Source organism: Arvicanthis niloticus, chromosome 10, assembly GCF_011762505.2.
Source record: "Arvicanthis niloticus isolate mArvNil1 chromosome 10, mArvNil1.pat.X, whole genome shotgun sequence".
In the NCBI taxonomy this organism is placed as follows: Eukaryota; Metazoa; Chordata; class Mammalia; order Rodentia; family Muridae; genus Arvicanthis; species Arvicanthis niloticus.
In genome coordinates, this window is record NC_047667.1 from 66,421,060 (window position 1) to 66,440,387 (window position 19,328).

The 19,328-nt window shown below is 44.5% G+C and overlaps 1 long non-coding RNA gene across 2 annotated transcripts in view; it reads right to left on the reverse strand.

The window, feature by feature from the left end:
* Positions 1-17,702, reverse strand: part of LOC143443749 (uncharacterized) — a 20,536-nt gene extending 2,834 nt beyond the window's left edge. The window contains exons 1-3 of one of the 2 annotated variants that reach the window (XR_013113016.1): positions 17,490-17,702; positions 6,010-6,117; positions 86-172 (exon numbers count right to left, since the gene is read on the reverse strand). This is a non-coding gene — a long non-coding RNA (uncharacterized LOC143443749). The remainder of the gene's footprint in view (positions 1-85; positions 173-6,009; positions 6,118-17,489) is intronic. The other variant, XR_013113015.1, reaches the window with a different exon arrangement.
* Positions 17,703-19,328: the final 1,626 nt, after the last annotated feature.

A 19,328-nucleotide genomic window follows, 5' to 3' on the forward strand; every position in this document is an offset into this window, starting at 1 on the left:
CCCAACTCATCTCCAGTTTCCCCTTTCAAATCAAGTGATATTTGTTTGGGTTAATCAGGTTGCCAGAGGGGATACTGGAACAAACCTGGAAATGACCATACTCGGTGATTATCTCCACTCCAGTGGCTCTGAAGGTAACTGATAGTACACCATGGATTCACCACATCCAGACCTAGAGAGCAGAAGCCAAGGAAGAAAGTTCTAAATTTACTGTCCCTGGACTTTGAACCCATTAAAATTAAGGTTTAATTGGTCCCCAGGCCCTTTTACTCCCTGCCTACTCTACTTCTTCCTGGGTTTTATATTAACACAAGGTCATGGTCCAAACCCCTCTGTTCTCAGGCCTGGACCCAGGAACTGATGACGATAGATATGGGGAAAGTATTAGCCAGTGTGACTACAGATCAGAAACCCATATATCAAATGTCTGGTTATAGTGAAGAAAGGAAAGATATGGGGGAAGAAATCCCCCTCCCAAGAAATACACAATAGAAAAATGCAATCCAATGGCCATAAAGATTCTGGCCTTTGGGAAACATGGAAAATCTGAGGAATCAGATTGTATGCTACAGGAAGGGACCTTGGGGATAGAGTTAATCACTTCCAGCCAGAATTGGCCAGAATTGCTGTTGAGTTTAGACACCTGGCCCTTGTACTATGCAGGATAGCAATTAACTGCACTGTTAGCCCGTTTACTGACAAAGCTCACCGTGATTGGGAATAGCCCAAATAATCTTGGAGGATATAAGAGGGGCTCAAACTTGTTTATATCCTTGTTCTAGTCTTGCCCCTTCCTTTTATGTAGTTCAGGACCCAAGCCCAGGGAATGGCACTGCCTCCATCAACCTAATCAAGGCAGTTTCTCATAGGCATGCCTAGAGGCTAGCCTAATGTAAATAATCCAATGCAGATGTGTCTGGAGGCTTGTTACCTAAGTGATTTCAGATCCTGTTCAGTTGACAGTCAAAACTAAACCATCACATACTGTCACTTCTGAGGTTGCCAAATAAAACATGGGACACCCAACTAAGTCTGGGTTTCAGATAATTAGTGACTTATGTTCAAGTATGTCTCTTTCCATAGCTGAGATGGAGCAGGCTCAGTGGCGAAAGGCAACTGCTGCAAAGCCTGACAAGCCAAGTGTGAACCCTGGAGACCACACAGTAGAAGGAGAGAAGTGAGTCCTTCAGAAGGAGGTACTCTGACCTTCATACACATACTATGACATGGACATATGCGAACATATGCATATATACATATACATTAATACAACAATAAATATAATGTAACTTTTTTAAAGGTTGAGATGATAGACAATGGATATATAGATAAAAGATGTTGGATGACAGATACATAGATGAATGGATAGATAGATGATAGATAATAGATAGTTGCTGCATGATAGATAGAAAGATAGACAGACAAACCGATCGATCGATCGATCGATAGATAGATAGATAGATAGACAGATAGGTGACAGAATCACTGTTTTCTGCTTCCTGACTACATAATTGCCCCAAGCTCCTGCTACCAGAACTTACTTCCCATGATGGACTATACCCTGGAGTGGTGAACTGAATAAACCCTCCTTCCCTTACGTTGCTTCTGTCCAAAGAGTATTTTGCCACAGCAGCAGGAAAAGCCACTAAGAAAGTTTTGGAAACTCTGAAAAATTCTGCCTAAGATGCAGATAAAAACCCACTGTGGGCCACGATTACTAAGAACATCTCAGCTACCTTCTCCACAGAGGAGCCCAACAGACGGTCACTGTCTTAGTGAGTGTTCCCATCTCTCTGAAGAGACACCGTGACCTCAGCAACTCTTACAAAGGAAAAAAAAAACCTAATTGGGGCTGTCTTACCGTTTCAGAGATTTAGCCCATTATTATCATTATGGGAAATATGGCAGCAGGCTAGGAGATGTGGTGCTAGAGACTTGGCTGAGAGTTCTTGATTGACAGGCAGCAGAAGGAGACTTGTGTCATAGTAGGTGTTGCTTGAGCATAGACTCCAAGCACACCTACACAATGATGCATTTCTTCCAACAAGGCAATGCCTCCTAATAGCGCCAAGCATTCAAACACAGGACTCTTTGGGGGCCATACCTATTCAAATCACCACAGTCACAGACAGGACCTCAATAGGAAATGAAGAATGGGCAAGGATAAAAAAACGGGGGTGGTTGTTATGGAATCTCCCTTCATGACTAGGGAAAGCTGTTGAGGCCAGGCATATATCAGGGGTATCCGTGCATAGACCCAGAGAGGCCATTGTGTGAGGCTGTGAAAATGAAGCCTGGATTGCCTTGGAGATTTCAAAATGTTGCAGATGCCAGTCATGGGATACTTGCTGAGGAAAGCTGCTAACAGGAAGTGGAACCAGCCCATGAGAAAGAAGTGTGTTGCTGTCAACAAAGCTGAAAGGTGTTGGAGCTCTGAAGAGCACTTGGATGTCAGTCATGGTAATGCAGAGTTTGGAGTTTGTCCAGCTGAGTTTTGGTCTTGCTTTCGTTCAGTATTTCCTCACTATGCTCCCCTTCTTTCTTTTGGAACAGAAATTTATATCCCATGCTACTGTATGTTGGAAGTATATGATCTGCTTTTCACGTTTGATTTTACAGGCAATTCAGGAGAGTGCCATGAGAATCTGAGACTTTGAACTGTGGACTTTTAAACACTGTTGAGATTGTGAAAGACTATGGGAAATTTTAAAGTTGGACTAAATGCATTTTGCATTATGATATGGCTACAAGCCTAAGGGGCCAGGGAGCAGAATGTGATGGTTTGAATGAAATGGTCACATAGGCTCACAGGAAGTGGCACTATTAGGAGGTGTGGTCTTGTTAGAGTAGGTGTGGCTTTGTTGGAGAAAGTGTATTCATGGGGAGTAGGTTTTGAGAGTCAAGCCACACCTAGTGGATCACTTTCTCTTCCTGCTGCCTGATGTTCCAGAGGTAGAACACTCAGCTACCTCTCCAGGACCATGTCTACTTGTGTGCCATCATACTTCCAGCCCTGATGACAATAGACTGAACCTCTGAACTGTAAGTCAGCCCCAAGTAAATGCTTTCCTTTATAAGAGTTGCCATGGTTATGGTATCTCTTCAACACTGTAGAAACTCTAAGTCACCGTGGGTCAAGTGCTATGAATGAAAAGGCCAGGTTTTACAAGAACGTCAAAATGCAGAGGTCAATCATCAATGTACGCTGTGGAAAGTCTGCAGTGTCGAGAAGGAAGCAGACCATCCATGTGTAGGGTGGACACACAGGAGACTGTTGGAAAGAACTCATTCTTGATTGACACTGAACTGTGTGTAGGCAAAGGAGGAAGGATAAATATGGACGCCGAGCTTGCTTCCAGGAACGTGTGGGGTAGAGGGAGGCTTGTTTTAGGAAGACTTGATGTAAAGGAAGCTGTGAGAGAAAATAGAGGGAGGTGTTAAAGAGAATCATGTGTTTGGGGGAACTGCAAATAGCACCATATGTTGGACCATTAAATTTCGCACAGTGGTTCCAAGATGAGAAGCCAGACTGGAAAAGGAAGCAATGGCCACATCTTTGAGGGACCTAAGTGGCCACCACTGGAGTGCATAGTTCTGGACATATCTTCCCAGTTATGTGGATTTGAACTCAGGGCCTCTTCATCTCCACCACAGGATGCTTCTGCTTCCCTTTCCCTTTGTAACCCTTCATTGCCTGAGTAGAAAAGCTTGGAAATTCTCGGCTCTTCAGGCTCATCTGTCCCTTACCTGCCCTCTGGAATTTTACTTTGTCACTCTTGCATGACACAATCATGACATTCTTGCATGGCTATGTCACTGGGGTATGCAGCCCCCTGGAGCTATGTCCAACTTCATCACCAGGATCCTCAGGTTCCACCAGATTCTTCTGCCACACCTCCCTCTGTTGTCTGACTCTTGGTAACCCTTGCTGTCTCTCTCTCCTCCTTTCTCCCCTCTCCTTCCTCTGGTCTAGTTCAGTTTTTCTGCTGGTCTATCTTCTTGTCTCTCTGACTGTATTTAGCTTACTCTATGGACTTACCTTTCTGATTCCCTAGAATCTAGGCTTCTCTTTGAGTCTATCTTTTCTTTTTTCCCTTTAGTTCCCATCATTCTTATGGCTTCACTGACAGTCATTTTTCTTATGTGCACTTTCTCATTAGTAGGGAGCATGGCCCCCTATTCACACAACTTCTCCTTCAGACTGCTTCATGAACATCTCTAATCCAACATGCTTTAACTGACCTTTTTAAAATTTTCATGGTATTTATATGTTTGTTTATTTAGTGTGTGTGTATGTGTGTGCCATAACACACATATAATGGTCAGAGGACAACTTATGGGAATCAGTTTTCTACCATGGGTCTTGGTGATTGAACACAAGTCGTCAAGCTTGGCAGCAAATACCTTAACTTACTGAGCCATTTTGATAGCCCAAACTAATTTTTAACAGTTCTACTGTTGAAGTACAGTATTTACTAGAAAACTACCTTATTTTATATGTATGGCTGGATGATTTTTTAATAATTTTCAGAGTTAGGAAACTATCCTTGCAACCCAAGTTTAGACCATCTTTATTACCCGACAGACCCTTTCTTGCCACCTGCCATCAATTGATGGCCCCCAGCCTGGCTCAGATGGACCCTGCTCCTCTTTCCATCTTCAAAAACTTGCCTTTTCTGGCCTTCCCCAGCAGCAGGGTCACCTGACAGGTCCTTTTCATGCTTGACTTCTTTCACCTCATGTGGCATTCAGAGGTTGCAGGACTCTGAACCTTGTTGCTCTGTGCTATGGTGACACCTGCTTTTGTTCTTGCTCAAGAGGGAGCACAAGTAGCTGGAGTCATCCACTTTCTGCACCAGGAACAGCCCCACAGGGAACTGGTATGAGCACGTGTGGCCATTTTGTTTTCTGGTCTGTACCTAGGAGTGATATTGTTGGCTGTATGGCTGACTTATGTCTAACGTTTTAAGGTCAGTGCCTGCTCTCTATGACCTTGTAGTTATAGAGTCTATCGTGTCCCAGTCTATTGTGATGGATGGCTCCTCAATTCATACAGTTAATAATCTGGATCTCCTTTTTGGACATTCCTCTTCAGAGCCCCATATTTCTTCCTGCCCACTCTGGTTCCTAAGTATCTCTAGAACCAATTCACAATCCTGCTTCATGGTGACTGTTCTAACTTAGGCTACTGCTCTTTCTGCTTAAGTAACCTACACTGCCCTCTGACACGTTATTGTTTCCAAATTCAGACCATTTCTCTTCTTTGAAAGATGACTGCAGCCAGGCAGTGGTGGCACACGCCTTTAATCCCAGCACTTGGGAGGCAGAGGCAGGAAGATTTCTGAGTTCGAGTCCAGCCTGGTCTACAGAGTGAGTTCTAGGACAGCCAGGGCTACACAGAGAAACCCTGTATGGAAAAACAAAACAAACAAACAAACAAGAAAGAAAGAAAGAAAAAAAAGGAATTGGTATGGTACATTCAAACATAACTTATGGAGTCTAATACAGAGGAATCTGTGGGCGTGTCAACTTGCAACAAGGGGACCATCAGCTCCCCCACATCCCACCCACCTCATACTGTGACCAATCAGTGTGTTTCTCATATGGAAGGATCCAGTGGTTCCTTGTGTTTTTTTAAGATAAAGTCTAGAAGACCCATATTCTCTCCACAGGAGCGCCTCTTCTTCTCCCCTTGAATCAATCTTGTCCTTCAGACCCTGCTCTTCAAAGTCCCGTGGGGAGGCTTGCCTCACACTTCTTGGAACCGGACAAGGTTAACCCAGAACTGGCCACATCTCCTCCCAATCAAATCTCCTCTCATTCTTGGCTCTCCTCTGTATTGATAGCTGACTTTCTGGGAGGGTCAAGGCCAATGGTCAATGCCCAGCTCATCTTGACCAGCTGCAGTGCTTAGCCAATCTTGACCAGTACTGCAATGCCCAGCCCATCTTACCCAGGACTGCAGTGCTTAGCCTGTATTGACCAGCACTGCATCTCCAGTGTTAGTACCTTGCTGCGTCTTGTCAGGTGCTCAGTGAGCATCTTTGGTGCAGTAGTATGTGACATGGCTCAGATGCAGGCATCTGGTAGATACTTGGAGTTTAGCAAAGGTCCAGGCTACAAATACGGATTTGGAAAAAAATTAGACCAGTTGGAATTTAAATGTATAAGCATACTTAAGACTTAACAGGAAGAGAGCAAAGGCTGAAGGGTTTATTACATGAACAATTAAAGTCATGGAGGAAAGCCATTGAAGGAACAAAGGGGAGAGCCAGTAGCAGGAGGACTTGAGGGAACACAGAAACGATAGGTGACAGATCTTAAGTAGTCACAGAGCTCAAGCAGAGTCAGACAGGACAAGAACACAGAGTTGTCACTAAGCATCTGTAAGGGTAATTCTGAAGGCACTGAAATAGGAATACTGATCAAAGAGTGAAGGGGAGTGAGCCAATATGATATTGTATGAGTTTGTGTGTGAGCCTTTATTTGTATTTATGTGTATGATTGTATGAGTGTTTGTGCATTGTTTACATAGGAATATGTGTTTTTGTATGTATGTGTACAAACATGTGTTTGTGTGTGTTGTATATGTGTGGTTTTGTGTGTTAGCTATATATGACCATGTTTGTGTGGTGTGTATTTGTGTATATGTATGAACACATGTTTATGTGCTGGGTATGTGTGTGTATGAGTATGTGTTTGGGTGTGTGTTGTATATGTATGTTTGTGTGTATGTGTGTGAGGAGCATGTGTTTGTGTGTGTGTGAGCATCTGTTTCTGTGTATGAGCATGTGTTTGAGTGTGTGTTGTGTATGTATGTTTTGTGTGTATGTTGTATATGAACACGTGTTTGTGTGTTGGGTATGTATATATATTGTGTATGTGTATATAAGTGTATATGCTGTGTGAGCATGTGTTTGTGTGTGTGTTATTTATATGTGTGTATTGTGTGTGTAGTGTGTGTGTGTGTGTGTGTGTGCCCTTTCATGGACCTTCATAAGCAAGAGACAGCAACAGTTAAGCTTTCATTCCAATATTTCTGAGCCACACACTGCTCTGTTGAGCATCTTCTAAGCTGAGAGAATGATCCTGTGGAGAAAGAAGTTGGAACGGAGGGAGGATGTGATTTATGGAGTCTGACTCCAGTCGACACGGTACATGGCGCTGGCAGGGAAGCCCACTTCTAAGTGTCGAGGAAAACAAGTGAGTGTAGATCTTGAACCCTCTGCTTCTGCTTCCAAGCCCAGGGAGCTGCTTGGCATAACTCGTTTGCTTCCTTCTATTTGTGGAAAGTAGATGAGTGCAGCTTCCCCAGATACTCATAAATCTTGGGAGAGGGTGAAGACAAGGAGGTGGGAGGGAAATTCCTTCCACGTCTCCTCCTTAGCCCCGATCACCATGTGTATCTTTCATTCTCATCTCTGTTGTGTTCCTTGCCTTCCCAATCTTGATGTGCTTTATCTGAAAAGCATGTCTTTTCCCATGTTTAATTTTCCATTTTATGTCTGAGAGGATGGTTCATGGAGTTTGAGGGCTTGGCTGCAGCCCTGAGAAGTGACCCAACAGGGAGGGAACTGGCTGCAGTCTCTGGGCCCTAGGATGCTGAAGGATTTAACTTTTTTTGGGGGGGGGGGGCTTAGCATAAGAAGAAATGGGTGTCACTGGGTCATTTTTATACAAGTCATTATACTTTATTCCTTTTCCCCTTCCCTCCTCTGCTCCCCCTCTTGCTACCCTTTTTATTTTCCAAAATGCCCCCTTCTGCTTTCATGACACGTTCCATTACCTTCTTCATCCATGTCTTCTTCCCTTTAGAACTCCCTAATTCCTCTCACAGTCCCCTTTCTACTTACATGTCTCTCACACATGCACACACATGTATATACGCACTACACACACATCCACACACCACACACACATACACATGTTCATACACATACATACGTGTACACACACATACATGCATGTACACGTGCACTCACATGCACACACATACACACGTGCACATGTTCGCACACATGCACATGTTCATACACTTGTATACATACACAGTACACACACGCATACACTTCTCTCTCTTCTCCCCTCCTTCTCTCTTCCACATATATGGGTTTGAAAACCTGTTGTCTCTCTGATGGTTTATCTTATTTAACATAATGCTCTTCTGTAGCCTGGGCTTTGCTACTTTTGGGGATCTTCTTTTGCCCATCTTCTGTTCCCCTGGTTTCGGAACCTAACACTAGATAGGAGAGGAGGATAGAAAGGAGAGAGAAAGACAGAGATCCCTGAATCCAATTTCCCTCTGTCTATTTCCTTTTTGAGCATGCCTACTAACAAACTGCAATAACACCCCTGAATGACCACCGACTACCAATCTTGCCTCTAAGGGCCCTAGTATTTATATGCCCTCTGAAATGTTCCCAGAATTCTAAATGTCATACAGTCTCACAAATTGTCTGCACCTGGTAAAACCACACTTATGTTAGAGCATGAGGTAAACCACAGTCAGCTGCTGTGGACAGTCTGGAGCAGCCTCACAGCTAGGATTGAAACGAAAGCACATTGTTATAATATTTCTGTGTTTTTAAAAGAACCCCAGGTTCCAGAATTCTCACTATACTCTTCCATCCACTTTCCTGCAGATGCCATAATTTCATTTTCCTTATGGATGAACCAAATCCCATCGTGTCTTTACCCATTCATCTTGGATCTAGGCTGGCTTGGGGGTATTGTGAATGGCAATGATTATGGATATGTGACAGTCTCCATGGTGTGCTGACTTAGAGTCTTTGGATAAACACTCAGGAGCAGGATACCTGGAGAACTACCGTCCTGTTATTTTTTTTTTTTTTTTGAGGAATTTCCATAGTGACCACCCTAGTTTACACTTTGCCCTTCATTACCAGTATTTGTGGTCAATGTTTTCTTTATGGTAGCCATTCTGATCAGAGTGAGAGGAACTCTTAAAGCAGTTTTAACTTGTATCTCCCTCGTGGGTAAGGGTGTAGGAGACTTTTAAAAGTAGGTGACTTGTTTTAGGTTTTTTGTTTTGTTTTGTTTTTTGGTTTTTTTTTTTTTTTGGTGTTTAAATTTTGTAGTTCTTTATACAACCTAGATATTAACTCCTTGCCCAGTGTGTAGTTAGCACAGACTCTCTCCCATTATGTCGACTTTCTCTTCATTCTCCTGATTGTTTTCTTTGCTATGTGGAAGCTTTTAAATTTCATGCAATGTCACGTGTCAATCTTGGAATTATTTCTTGAGCAATTAGAGTTATTTTTAGAAAGTTCTTGCCTGTGCCCACACCACGAAGTGTTTTGTTTTTGACTTTTCTTGAACATTTTTGGAGTTTTGGGTCTTAAATCAAAACCTTTAATCCATTATTAAGTTTTGCACAGGGAGAAGAGGGAATCTATTTAATTTTGTTCTTCTGCGTGTGCCGTCCAGCTTCCTCTGCACTGCTGTCGAAGATGCTGACTTCCCCCATGTATGCTTTTGGTGCCTTTGTTAAAAATCACGTGGCTGAGTTTATGTGTGCGTCTTCTCTGCTAGTTCACTGATCCGTCTCTTCTTTTGTGCTGGTTTGTCCTTGTGGCTCTGGTGTGATTTGGGATCAGGCGTTACCGTGTCTCCAGCACTCCACACTGCCTGGGTTTGCTTTGGTCTCTTGGAGTTTTTTGTTGTGCAGAATGAGTTTGAGTTTGAGGATTTTTTCTAGTTCTATGAAGAATGTCACCAGGATCTTGATGGGATCACACCAAATCTATAGATTTCTTTTCATGAGAGCCATTTCACAATACTGTTTCTGCCAGGACATTTCTAGGGTTTTCTTCAAGTCCTTCAGTGTCTGAGAGTCTTCACCTCGTTGGATAGGGCTGTTCTTAGGTGTTTTATATTTTGGAACTACTGTGAATAATATTTTGTTTTCCCTGATTTTTTTTTCTCAGCAAATTCATTATCAGCATATTGGAAATGAGTGATTTTTGTAGGTTGGTTTTGAATCCCAAAGGTTTTAACAGACTTCTGGCAGGAGAGGGCGCCCAAGGGTTGGAAGAAGAAAAAGACTGCAGCTATTTAAAGGCAGACAGACACTGAGACTTAATTTCTGGCAATGTTTCTACAATCCAGAGGGACCTATGGGTTAAGTCAGGACAAAAGAGGATGAAGGAAAAGGGAGGAGAAAGACTCCTAAGCACTGACACACCCTTAGAAAGAGCCATACAGGGAACTAGTATCCCTGACTCCCTCCTACACACACACACACACACACACACACACACACACACACAAACACACACTTACATACATTCACACACTACACATACACACACCCCTACACCACACACACTTACACACACACACTCACACACTACACATACAGACTACACCACACTCCTATACCACACTCACACACACTATACACATATACACTACACACAATTCACACACACTACACACATTACACACACTCACACATACACTCACACACATACCACACACACTACACACATACACACTACACATACTACACACACTCTCACACACACTACATATACCACACACACTACACATTACACACATACACACTACATACATTATACACACCACACATACTCACACACTCACACACACTATACACACATACTCACACATACTACACATACACACACCCCTACACCACACACATACTACACACGTGTATACACACTATACTTACTCACACACTACACATACACCCCTGTACCACACACACACACACACACACACACACACACACACACCCCACTGTCACCACCACCATACCTGTCCACCCTCACCCCACACCACACTTGGTCCCAGAAAGTAGAGGACAGTTCCCAGCCCCCAGCAGGCCTGATGAATGATATTATTAGTCAAGGGTAGGGCCCAGGAATGTGCATTTTTCCAAGGTTTCTGACAAAGAGGTTCCTGTTTGGCCCAGCAGGCTCTTGGACCTTGTGCAAGGCTCATTTGTGTACACTTCTGTGCAAAATCCAGCTTTAGCAAGATCCTGCTAATTCAGGTTAGCAAGAACCCTCCTGCTGCCACCCCCCTCAGGTAACTATTTAGCTTTGATATCTGATCAATCTCCTCATCTTCCTCCATCCCCAGGTGATGGCAGTCACCTTGGCAAACCTTCAGTGAGATCCCTGCCAAGTCAGTCCCATCAGAACCATCTCTTTCTTCTCACCCTGATATTTCCTCTTAGTAATTTTCCATCTAACAATTGCCACTCTGCAGTTGGGCTGCAAACCCTCACATCCTGTCTGTATTTGTAGGGAAGCGCAGTTTTGTGCCGAGCTCTTCCTTCCCTCAGGCAACAGTCCTATAAGGGGTCTAACCCCTTTAACCAGGTTCTAGCTCTAGCTTCCTGTGATCCTGTCCAAAGAGGTTCGAGGAACCTGGTCAAGGAAGTGAACTCTGCATTAGCTAATTAGACCGCTGGTTTGAGGCTTAACTTAGTGACTCCAGGCACCAATGTGTGGCTGACAGAACACAACCAAGCCTCTTTCACATCTTCTTCATGCTGGCAAGATGTGAAAGGGAAAGTGCCTGCTGCGTAAGCATGGGGAACAGAGTTCAGTCCCCAGCACCCACATAAAAAGCTGGGTGTGATGGTGTGTGCCTGCAATCCCAGCTCTAGGGAGGTGGACACAGGCAGATCCCTGGAGCTTGCTAGCCGCCAGCCTCACCTAACCATCAAGCCCCAGGTCTTAGTTGAGAGACCTTGTCTCAGACAATAGGACGGACAGCTCCTGAGAAACCACACAGAGACAGATCCCTGACTTCTACAGAAATGTACACACAGAATGGTACACACACACACACACACACACACACACACACACAAGCACACACACTCTCTCTCACACACACATGTACACACACATGCACACACGCGCATGCACATACACACTCTCACACACGCACTCACACATGCACACACACACACATTTGTATACATACACTAAATAAATTTGCATACCTGTCAATATAATGAATTGGAATGTTTAAAAGGTCTCATGATTTCTGAAGGTTCTCAACGCCTCTGGGCCATGTAGTCCTGCTCACAGGCAATAGCTTTTAAAACTTATCACACCCTCTGTCCCCAGAAGGGTTCAACTATATATTTGTTAAACAGTATTCTTTTAAGTATTTTTTTTTTTATTTTTTCCAATCTAGAAGTTATTTCCTTATTTCCCATAAGGAACATCTGGATGTTTCTTTTTAAAAACAACACTTCATGTGGTGTCTTTCAGACCCTAATACTACAGCTTCACAGTCTCCTTGGATTATTAATCAGTGTTTGCGTTATTAGGGCGAGCCGAGGGGATACCAGGATACCCTTTCTTCTCTTGTGTCCTTTGCCTCTCCTCGGGAGTTAATAAACACCTCCATTTTTATTTCTCTGCCTTCTGGGTTACTTATGTTCTCTAGGACTTCTGATGAGAAGAAACACAAACCAAACAAACAGGTCACAAGTGCTGGGTAGTAAGTCTGCTTTCTTCTCTTTCTGCTTGATCAGAACTTTACTGATTGGTGGTGTGGGAAGCCCCTTTTGCAGTTACCTGGGGACCCCCGTTTTCACCTTTCTTGGTGTACCTCCTCAGGAATGCCAACGGAGTTTTGATGTGGGAAGGACTCGAATGGGGGAGTAGTAGTTTACATCTTTGCTGTGTGTCCTGAATCCATCTGACCCTGGCCAGTGCCGCGGTTCCCATAAGGCCATCGCTTGTTCTAACTCCTCCTTTACTGTATTTAGCTGAACAAGGAATTCTGGGTTGGACGTTATTTTCTCCGAGCTGGAGGATACTGCCGTACTGCTCCAGTTCTTAGCTGCCAACACTGAGCAGTCGAAATGCTGTGCGGATCCCAGTTGTTGGTTCATGGGCTGTTTCTCTCTCAAGAACTTCTCAGTTCCATTCATTTAAGGGATCAAACATTTCCAGTATTGTGTTTGGAGGGGATTTGGTTTCTGTTTTGTAGGCACATTGAGTACACTCCTGGCTGTTCAAATGGAATCTCAAGTCCTTTGCCTTAGGAAACTTTAGAGAAAGTATTTCTTGGTTAGTGGATTTGCTTCTCCTCTCACCGACCGTGATTCTTATTAGAAACTTTCAGAGATTCTTTCTAGGTTGGTCTTTTATATCTACCCCTCCCCCATTTCCTCTCTTTTTGGGAGAAGTCCATAATTTTATCTTTAAGTGCTTCATCATAATTATGTGTAATGTGGGTGGGCATATATACATGTGGGTGGGTGTACACACATGTGGGTGGGTGTACATATGTGTGGGTGGGTGTACATACATGTGGGTGTGTGTACATACATGTGGGTGGGTGTACATACATGTGGGTGGTGTACATACATGTGGGTGGGTATATACACATGTGGGTGGGTGTACATACATGTGGGTGGGTGTGTATACATGTGGGTGGTATACATATGTGTGGGTGGGTGTACATACATGTGGGTGGGTGTATATACATGTGGGTGGGTGTGTATACATGTGGGTAGTATACATATGTGTGGGTGGGTGTACATACATGTGGGTGGGTGTGTATACATGTGGGTGGTATACATATATGTGGGTGGGTGTACATACATGTGGGTGGGTTTATACACATGTGGGTGGGTGTACATACATGTGGGTGGGTGTGTATACATGTGGGTGGGTGTACATACATGTGGGTAGGTGCATACACATGTGGGTGGGTATACACACATGTAGATGAGTATATACACATGTGGGTGGGTGTATATACATGTAAGTAGGCATATATACATGTGGGTATGTGTGCATACATATGGCTGGGTGTACATGCACATGCATGTAGAGGTCAGAAGTTGACTCCAGGTGGCTTCCTCTGTTGCCCTCCACTTAGTGTTTGAGACAGGGTCTTTTACTGAACTAGGAGCTTTCTGATTCACCCAGGCTGGCTGGTCAGAGGGCTCTTGGGACCTGCCTCTTCCAGCCTTTCAGCACTGAGGTCTGAGTATGTGACAGTGTCTAGCTCTCGATGTCCTGCTGGGAACTGACCTCAGGTGTTTGAGCTTGCACAGCAAGTGCTCTGCTGGGCCATCTCCGGCTCCCATCACTATAATTTTAAAATTTCCAGTTGTATTTCTTTCTTCAAAGAGCCTTTTCTTGTTCTGAGTACTTTTAAAATATGTCCCCATAGTCCTCATCTGTGGATGCTCGTCTTCCCTGATGTCAGAGCACGCCGATGCTGCTGGGCTGACCCGCATGCACTTTGCCATGTTTGGAGCTTTCATCCGACCTCGGCAACTGTCACTGTTGAGTGGGTTGCTGGCCAGGTTTCTCCACTCACTGCCACTGTGCTGTGGGATAGTAAGGGTGCCTGGCAGCTCCACAGGAAGACCCCCATATGCCACGGACTCTTGTATTTGTCTCTTTCACTGGGTTCCTTCTGCAGGGATGACCTTCATTCATTGCTACTGTGGGATAGCGTAAGTGGGTAGAGGTATACAGGCCAGACTGTGCTCATTCTAGGAGCAGAGCCAGGAAAGGGGGCTGGTAACCTTTCATGTGGGTTTTGTCCAATTCTGCTGTTTTTAGCTCTTCCAGGGTTGGGGGCAGCATGTCCTCACTTCTCTCTAGAGGCTCTGTAGGACTCCTGCCTCACGAGCACCTGGGTGTCCGAGGTTCAGACCGTCTTTAGAAAGGGTGTTGACATTTCTCTGTTGCTGCTATCTCTGCCCCCGCTTCTCTCTTTGCCCCTGTGGTACAGCAGGAGCATTCTTTGCCTGTGACTAGAGCATTTTGTAGGAGGTAGATATATTTATTCATGTTGCTGTGCTTAATCCTGAGTGATCTTTTCTGAATGTTCCACCAGGCTCAGAGGGAGGGCAAGTGTGTATGAGTAGCCCATAAATCGAGACCATGAAAAGGAAACTTTGTTACAATGGTATTGACAAAGAAGAAAAGGCTGTGTTTCTAGTTCAGTCTACCTGGACTTTGCTATGTAGCCAAGGATGACTTTGAACTTCTGATCCTCCTGCCTCTACTTCTCAAGGGCTGAAATAACAGATATACATCACTATACCCCCTTTATGCTGTGGTGGGGATCAAACCCAGGGCTTTATGCATTCCAGGCTTCATCCATTTTTTTTTTTTTTTTACTTTTTGTATCGAAACATTCTTGAACACTAAAATCCTTCTGAAACTGTTTGGTGGTGGGAATATAAAGACTCTGATATGTGGTGTTTGCTCCAAAGTACATGGTAGTCAAGTGTCATGGAAGTGTGTGAGTGACCCAAGCTTACAAAGGTGGAATAGCAGCCTGTAACAGTCCTCACAGAGGAGACAGTGGCTCAGGCTAGCCCAGGGTGGCAGGAGGGACTTCTGGGGGAGGGAGGGGTCTTCAGACCTAAGGTTTGAAGGTTAAGTGTGAGCTCTGGATGTGAAACTGGGGGAAAGGTATCCCAGGAAGAGTGATCTGTGGGTGCAGAACAGGAGTCTAGAGAGAGAGATGCAGCCAGAGCAAGGGAGATGTGGAGAAGCCACTTGGTTATGCCTGTCCATGCTAGGGCAGCATGTGAACCAGGGCCTACCAACACTAGATCCAGAAATAACAACATCTTGTTTCCTCTGCAAATCTGAGCCAACTCAAAATATTATAAAGAGAGCAATCTGAAGATTGCTGAGAGAGAAGACATTAAATGCTGGTTCAATGACAAGATTGGGATGGTTCTCGATCCCACATGACAAGCTACTTCCTGTCCGATACTATCCTCTAGTGTCCAAACAGTTATGAAACAGGCCCTGGAAAAGCTCACATTAGTGAAATATTGTTCCCGTGTTCCTGCCAGCCAAGGATTATTTATATGTTGTAGCTGGGTCTCTTACCCAACCAGCAGATGCAGTGTTCATGAGCTCTGGGGACACCCAGTATCTTCCTGTGAAGTCTGGGTGATTTCGATCCTCAGTAAGGAAAGATGAGGTTCAGTCACCCATCCCTCTGCTGCAGGCACAGACGTGGCCTTCAGTAAGGCACTGCCCTGCCTTGGCTCCCACTGCCTCACTTGGCAAATGGGGCGAATGAAATTAGATTACCTTTAAGGTTTGTTCCCAAACAGAAATTGGATGCAGGCAGCGTTAGCTGTACCAAAATGAGCATTAAAGAAGAGGCAAGATTTTATTTCATTTTGTTTTTACATCATGCTAAAAAGAGAAAGGCAATTCCTTTAAATTCTTGACAAGCAAGCAGAAGAGATTGCTCCATTTCTCCCAACCTCTTCCACTATGTTTATCACTTTTGAATCACAGATACCTGAGAGAAACATGTCACTGAAGACATACACATATCATAGGACTCCCTCCCCCCATATATATGTGCTATATACTGCACACACACCAAAATACAATGCACCAACCCCCCCACCACGTACACTAACATACAACACATACATCACAAACGATGCACATCACATACAACATTATAAGCATACACACCTACACACCACACACACAAACACACACGCACGCACGCACACACAAACACACACACCAGTTATAAAGTGCATCATATTCTGTTACATTCTTGTTGAGAAAAAAGCCCTTTTAAAAGGCCAACGGCTGTGAAACAATGTTGCCCTGTCTAGATGTTTTCTGAAGCACTTAGCTATTTTGAACCTCCCACCCCCAAGTTATTAGAGCAGTAACTGAAGCCCTTTGCACTGGCTGGCAAGTGATAGCCAGTGACTCTGGGCAACTATGAGTTGAGAATGGCATTTCCTTTTCCTGTTAGGGTTTCTCTAACTCCCTGATTTGAAAGAAGTACCTTGGGATGCCCTCTGAGCAGGCTGTTTGGAGCCTCAAGTCAGTGTCCTGAACAGATGCTGAGCTGGGATTTTGGGAGAAACGGTAAAATCTCTTTTTACAGAGAAATCTTTGAGAGGCTCCGGCCTCCAGTGCCCATGGACCACTTCACACAGCTCTGATCTCAGACCATTGGCACAGAGGCCCAATTGATTGGCTGCAGTGGGATGCCCACACCCCTTTCAACGTGTCTCTAGAGAAGATGGGGTATAGTGCTTACGTCTGTCATCAGTTCAGAACTGTGTACGCCCTGCTAGCTTTGTGTGCATCCAGAAGAACTCCAGAACGCTGTGACTTCTCACAGCCTTAGCAACTTTTTATTCCAACTAACGGTCTACTGCCAGATGATCGGCTGCTCTTGGTGCCAGCACCAGACCCTTGTTCCATCTGCCTTTTATGTCATCCCTCCCACAGCCCAGAACTCCCTCAGCATTTTTTTTTTACAGTTTTTTTTTTTTTTTGACCAGCAATCGAAATTGACATAGAAGTTGATTTCTTTTCAGACCTGCTATCCTTCCTCAATAGACACTATTTCAATGGAGGAGTGTGTGTGTGTGTTTGAGGTCCTACTGTGTATAGCCCTGAACAGTGACAGTGTCACATACAACATACAATGTCATAAAGTCTTACCTTGAGGCTTCAGATAGGTGCCGCTTCTTTTTATTGGCTGCCTATTTCCGGTTGCTTCTCTCCTCTCTCCTCCTTCTCTCTATCCTTCTGTCTCATCTCTCTTCCTCTGTGGTTTCCCACTCTTTGGGGAGGGGCAGGATTTCCTGCTCAAAGTTGGTTGGTTTCTGGGAGGAGCCAAAGACCTGATTCAAGACTGAAAGCAGCTGGTCTGCCACCTGATACAATGCATGTGAAACCCAGGACTAGAAGACCGCCCTTTCTGAGGACCCAGCCTGCAGCAGGGAGACGCCTGCAAGGGGGAGCCAATCCAGTCATAAGCACTGGGCTCCCCAAAGGACAGGGGACTCCAGGCAGCCCGGCGTGGGGATGTTGGAAGTGGTCCTGGATGCCCTGGAAACTTTCCCACTACTATTGTTAGCTCTAAACTTAGTGGAAGCAGAGCAGGCAGACGAGCCGTGTTCCACCCAAGCAGGTGCCCTCTTCACTCTTGGCTCTGCCTCAGAGGAAGTTACTGAAACAAGAGCCATATTTGGACAGATTTTCCTTCCCCACAAGGAGAGACTCTAGTGACCCACTGCTTTCTCTAGGCCTGGGTGCCTACCCACACTTTAGATGAGTTTAAAATAATCAAGATGGCCACAGCAGCTAGGAAGTAAAGTGGATGAAAAGGGAGACCTAGAGGAATAGGGGCTCCATTAGCAGAGACAAATAACCCCAGTCCAGTTCATCCCAGGTCTGGAGTAGAGGATGGAAGACAGTATACACACACATACACACACACACACACACACACACACACACACACACACACACACTCACATGCAGATTCACGCGTGCAGACACACACATACACACATTCATGCAGACACACAAATACAAACACCCATATACATGCACACACACACACATTCATGCAGACACACATATTACAGACACACATATGTACATGCACACACACAAACACATAGTGCACACACAGACACACACATGCACACACACATGCAGACACACATATACAAGTACACATACATGCAAGACACACATGCTCACACACCTATACATATGCACACCTCATGTAGACACACATATACAGGCACACACATATGCATGCATACACATAAACACATAATGCACACACACACACATATATGCACACAGACACAAACATGCACACACATATATACACACACACACACATGCACACACACACACATATATACATGGACACACACATGCACACACATTTATACACGCACACCCAGAGACACACACATGTTCATTTTCTTTCTATTTATTTATTCACATGTTCAGTAGATATTTGAAGAGCATCTGCTTGGTTTCAGCACTGAGCCATGTTGGGATCAGCTCTTCTCTGGGTATGAGTTGGCATAGTCACACACTGAGCACGGAGTTAACCAGCATGGCAACACACAGTGGATACTGAGGACATACTCTGTCTCTGCCTGTGAGTGGTGTTGGTGTCTTGGCTTTCATTTCTGAGCAGAAAATGTAGAAAAAGTCCCTGATTTAGTACCTTGGAATACAGATGAGCACAGCTTTCCACACGAGGATGAAGCAGCTTCTTATAGCTCAGCAGGACCAGCAGCCCACCCCTCCCTGCACTGGCCATCAGTCAAGACAGACCGTGTCCTTGAAGGTCAGTTTGGGTCCTCTTGGTGATTTATTAGTCCTTATCTCCACCCATTCCTATTAAACACTCTTACGCAGCAGATTTAAGAGAGCCAAGAACAGATCAAAACCACAAAAAGCAAGACTTCATAATTGAGACAAAAAGCAAAGCAAGTCGCAGGACAGTGAGCAGCTGGGTGGTAAAATCAT